At 45.4% G+C, this 5,545-nt stretch overlaps 1 long non-coding RNA gene across 1 annotated transcript; it reads left to right on the top strand.

Annotated features, from left to right (window-relative positions):
- Positions 1-373: 373 nt before the first annotated feature.
- On the top strand, positions 374-3,223 carry LOC109746605 (uncharacterized). Its single transcript, XR_002228834.4, has 8 exons — positions 374-901; positions 1,019-1,248; positions 1,608-1,774; positions 1,850-1,909; positions 2,009-2,218; positions 2,306-2,345; positions 2,431-2,777; positions 2,862-3,223. It is a non-coding gene; the product is annotated as an uncharacterized lncRNA (long non-coding RNA).
- The last annotated feature ends 2,322 nt before the right edge of the window (positions 3,224-5,545 follow it).

The following is a 5,545-nucleotide window of genomic DNA, read 5'->3' on the forward strand; positions in this document are numbered from 1 at the left end:
CTCCGCGCCACTCCCCGCGCCCCTGCTTGCCCCGACGCCGCCCGCCGCGCGCTCCTCCCTCTGTGAGCACCGCGCCTTTGCCGGGCCCGCCGGCGTGCTATTTTTTTTACATGTTTTTACATTTTCATATATGTATGTATGTATTTTTTAGATATATGTATTTTTTTTATGTATGTATGTATTTTTTACATGTTTTTTGTATGTATGTATGTATTTTTTCAATTGTAATGATGTTTTAAAAATACATATATGCAAAAGTTAGATTTTTAGAAATGTTTTATCTATATATGTTCTCTGATTTAGTACATTTTAGATTAGTTTCATTTTCAGAAAAGTTTTATATATTTAGGAAGAAGGAATAGAAGGAAGAAGAAGGAAGCAGCGATTCGGTGCCCGAGCGCAACTGCACCTGAAATCTCGCGCGTCTATTCCTGGCTTGGGATGCGAACAATTCCAACTGGCGAGTCCGACGCGAGCGGCAGTAATTCGGGCGTACGCGTGAATACGGTGTGAAACAGTGGCGCATGCGTGGGGCCACGGCGTAGGGAAGGGGTGGAGGTCACGGGATGGCGTGCTAGGCCGTGGACCAAGACGTTAACCTTTTTGCCGAGCCAGGGATCGGATAATGGGTCCAGGACGGGAGTCGACATCTGAGTCGTTTGTCGGAATTCGGGGTACCACAGGCGCGCACATGTGGGCAAAGGGCTGTCCCTCGGCTTGTCCTGGTTCATCCTGGAAACCCTCGCTGCCACCCTCTTTGGGGAAACCCTCGCCGCCATCCTCGGTACCACTCCTGCGTCTCGTGTTGCGGCTGTTCCTTGCGGCGGCGCTCGTTCTTTGCCGTCGACGACAAGGGGATGGATGGATCTAGTATGGAGTTCCTGCTGGACGCCGTCGACAGGTTAGTCTGCACAGATCTATGAAATTGCTTTTGGTATTTCCTGGGCAAAGCTGCATCACACGCAAGAGAGCCCTGACGAACTGCCTTTGTGCCGGTGATTGCCATATGTTTTTTCAGGAGTTCGCTGACAACCTTGAGCAGTTAGATCCGGTTCCCCTCGTTTTCCTTTCAGACAACAGAGCCGGTCTTTCGGTTCCTGCTGATGCGAATGATGGGTCTGATATCGCTGAAAAGGTCGGAGAAGATAGAGCGCGGGAAGGTGTGCACCGTAGTCGTGATGCATCTCAGACGAGGTCGGCTCAGTCGAACGACAGAGTCAATCCAGAGGCCCCTGGCTGGACTAAAAGGTGTGAAGCAAAATCCTCCCTGATCGTCAACTGTTTTTCTTCAACTACGTATGCAACTTATATGCAGAAATGCAGAATGCATTTTTCTTAAGAAAAATGTAGGTTACTTTGTTGGTCGTTTAGCTAGCAGAACCACTGACAGTCTGACATTACTCTACAAAGATGCCTCTGAAATCACTATTACTGAAAATGAGCAAAATTAGACCTTGAATGTGAGCATCTGAAAATGAGCAAAATTAGACCTTGAATGTGAGCATGAACCTAAAGCAGTTTTCGTTCTATTGTACAAAGTTTTTTCCAGAGAGGGCACAAAAGCAATAGCCGTATAATTATGAAAGCATGTTTTCTCTGTTTTTCAGACGCATGTACTAATGGGATTATACCAGCGAGAGGAGGTGCATCAAACAACTGTGTAGCCGGAAGTTCCAGTGAACCGGAAGATGAGGAAAGGAAAGAACGTGCAGGCAGCGAACAGCAGCACTTGTTATAGTCGACCGAGCCATAGACAATTCAGGACTCTTCAAAGGTTCTCAAGTGATGTGTGTTCATGCTTGTTTTGTTTTATAGATCCAGTAAAAAAAGATTGTGTGATGTCGTCCAGGTATATTCGAGCAAGCGAGGGGTCTCCTGTCAAGACTTGGAGTGGAAGGATACAACGGATGTAAGTAATTACAACACGTCAATTTCCACATACTGTTTGTGTTTATCACTATGATACCAAGATTGCGGATTGAAAGATTGGCATGTTCTGTTAATTTAGCTGGTGCAGCACCTGATGGTCAATGACCGAGGAGCGTCAACCCCGCATGCACGGGAGATGGTGAGGATGACATCAATTGGGATGAGCTAGAGCGAAAGCCAGGAAGCTGCACAAATGGAAGCTGAACAGCAAAACGGTTATGTGCCGGTTGGCATACTGGATGCAGCTATAGTAGTTAAAGATGAAGACGACAACAACCGGGGAGAACTGGTGCGCAATAAATGTGTGAAAACAATTTTGTCTGCTGTGTATGCAATTAACTGTTCGTTGATCTAATAATATTGTTGTGAATTTCAGAACTGGACGCTGATTTCCTAAATGTATTTTGATGATGAAGGTATTTGTTCATACGGGTCAGATGGAATTGTATGGCTTATGCTGACTGGCCCTGTCTTGATTATACACCTTGTTCTGCACTGCAGATGGTGGTGACGGGCAAGCTCCGACCAAGAGCATGACTAGTGGTGATGGGCAAGCTCCGACTAAGAGCATGACTAGTGGTGACGGTGGCTCAGCATCTTGATTCCAGCAGGCGATTGTGAACTATCTGCAGAAGTGTGGGATTAAGTACACGGTGAATAACCATGGTAAAACACATGGTTCCAGGGCAGAAGCTGCAAGTGCAGATACAGATAATATACATCAAGGAGTGAATAGGGTGAGAAGTACCCTCCATCGATCGGGCTGTAGCATGTACAACTGTCTGATCTCATGACATTTTCAAGTTCAATGTGAACATGATGGAATGTGGAGAAAACGTTCTCAATAAGTAAGCATTACTGCCATCCATGGATTTTTTTCTCTTCTTTTTGGCCTGATATTTATGGAAAAAACACTAACTAGTACCTCACAGGAAATGGTTTAAGCACTTCCACCCTGTATTGGCGGTGGCATCTGGTCAGGACCTGAAGGATGAGCTCACTCCCGGTAACGAGTTGACATTGAATTTGTGGAGGTGCATCCATCACATGCTTAGTCAGAAGGAGAAATAATGTATTGCGGGTGGCTTGATAGGTTTAGAAGGATTTTTTGTGCATGTTTTGTTGTAAGTGCACAGCTTAATTAAAATTGTGTTCTGTGCACCCTGGTACTCCCTCTGTCTAGGTGAGTAAGTCATCTTACGAAAACCAAATAATCCCAAAACACTTAGGCGTGGTGCATTAACTCTCACCTTGTTTTTTGTTTCTTGACATAAATAAAGGAATCAACCAATAAGAGATGTGGGCTGTGTCTGCTTTTAATGACTTGAGGCTACCAAACACGACATGCAGTGGTCAGTTCATTGCATGCAAGGCTATTAATTAGCAAATGAACATTAACTTCTCTTGTTTTCCCCTCTGCCTTGGTCACGGTGCACAACCTAAGATGACTTACTCACCTAGACAGAGGGAGTAGTACATGTGCTTGCAAATGCAATTAAGTTCCTGTACCCTGGGAGGGTAGAATTGGACATTGTGTTTGGGTTTACGAAAATGTACCGAATAATGTGTAGAAGTTGGTTACCAAGAAAATTGGAATGACAAAAAATCTGGAGGGCCATGCTTTGTAGTTACAAACTTTCAGAAAAATCAGCTTCGACGATGAGTTGGGAGGTGGTTTGGTGGATGATAAGTGAATTTTAAATTGAACTTGGTGAAGGTTGATTTGTAAGGTGTTTGCGTGTTTATACATCGAAAGTGCCTTTGACAAAAAAGAAAGGAGTTCGTCTTCTGAGCATCAGCGATTCGGATGTAGTGCTAATCCGGTGATTTGGAGGGTATTCATGTGTCAGCAACCCGTATATTCACATATAAATGAAACCTAAGTTGAACATAAATGTGAAAGTATGTTTACCATGGATCCTACAAACTTGAGTCGTCCGGGTCTCCCCATTTAATAGTACTGCAAATCTCACATAATACTCGAGATACATTGACTGCTGATAAGCTGGAATTAACGAATTTAGTCCTGACGCACGCGTACACTCCGGATGGTGGTTTAGATGTGCCTAACCAGTTGGCGTGGTTGGTTGTGTATAGTTGTGGGCGAGGGGTGGCTGGTGTCGTGGGTGGAGAGATATTTATGCCGTCTGGTGTGGTCGCGTTTCTCGAACGGACGACGTGCACGGCCCAGCCGGGCTCAGAAACATTGATGAGCCATCCAGCGAGCAGCTGATCCGCATCCACAGTGCGAGGCGCCGTTGCAATTAATGTGCCACTGGGACGGAGCGATTTTCGCAGCATACGATCGAGAAATACACCAGGATGCACAAATCCACATGCCAGCTATCGGCGTGGATTTCGGGATCATCTGAGCACGAGCTCAGAAACAGATATCCAGAAGAAGAAAAAGTTTTATATATGCAAAAGTTACATTTTTAGAAAAGTTTTATATATCTAGCTAGGAAAGGAAGAAGAAGAAAAAGAATGAGAGGAAAAAGGAAAATAAGAAGAAGAAGAAAGGAGAAGAAGAGGAGAGGAAGAAGATGAGAAATAAATAAGAAGAAAAAAAAGAAGAAAAAGAAGGGGAGAAGAAGAAAGGAATAGAGGAGGAGAAGAGAAAATAGATCTTTTTTTTCTTCAATCTTCTCCTCTATTAATATCTTCTTCTCCTCTTTTTTATTTCTTCTTCGTCTTCTTATTTTTTATCGGATATGTCGTTGTCGATATACCCCGTGTCCCGATAACTTCAACACGAGGGGGGGTTCGACCTACCCCCTCCCCGATAACATTATTTTCCCATGTATGTATGTCGTCGTTGTCAATATAACCCCCTCCCGGATAACTTCGACCGTGATAACTTATACCACGGGAGCACCCCCCCGGCCCTCTCGCTCGACCAAAACTCTCGAGGACACCCAAACCCTAGAAAAAACGATGTCGGTCTCCTACCCCCTCCCGCCGCGCCCCTACCCTTGAAGCGTTGCCGAGGCCACCCCAAACCCGGAATAAGCTAGGTCTACGTTTGCACTAATATATCCATCTGCGGTCATGTTTGTGTAATAATTGCCATGTTGTAATATTTGCAGAAACAATGGAGCACGGACGAGACGAGGAAGCAGAAGAGGTGTTGGGGGACATAATCTTAGCCGGAGGTGATGTCTTGTCGTATCTTGACGACAATGATGGTCTGGAAGAACAGGGTGAAGAAGCAGGCTACGGTGATCGAAGAGTGGAGGAGGAAAGACATGATTATGATGGCTCCGGTGACCCAATGCTGGTGCAAGAAGGAGCCCGTGGTGACGGCTCCGGTGACCGAACAGAGTCCGGCCAGGTAAATATATTAGTTAAGCCTGTGCTGACTAGCTAATTGATGCATTCATTGTTTTGGTATGTACACATATTAATTAACTCTCGCCTTTCTTCTTTTTTCTAGCCCTCCGGATCGAGCACAACTTCGGTAAAGAGACGAGGCCCGAAGACAAAGTTGCGCTCGGATGAAAGGTTTGAGATCACAGCAATCGCGCGCGACGGCCAACCGATTGAACCCATCCGGACAAAGGAAGCATCTGCTGCTCAGTGCGGGGTTCTTGTTAGGGACAAGATCCCGATCAGCATC

The sequence above is a fragment of the Aegilops tauschii genome, chromosome 5, assembly GCF_002575655.3.
Source record: "Aegilops tauschii subsp. strangulata cultivar AL8/78 chromosome 5, Aet v6.0, whole genome shotgun sequence".
In the NCBI taxonomy this organism is placed as follows: domain Eukaryota; kingdom Viridiplantae; phylum Streptophyta; class Magnoliopsida; order Poales; family Poaceae; genus Aegilops; species Aegilops tauschii.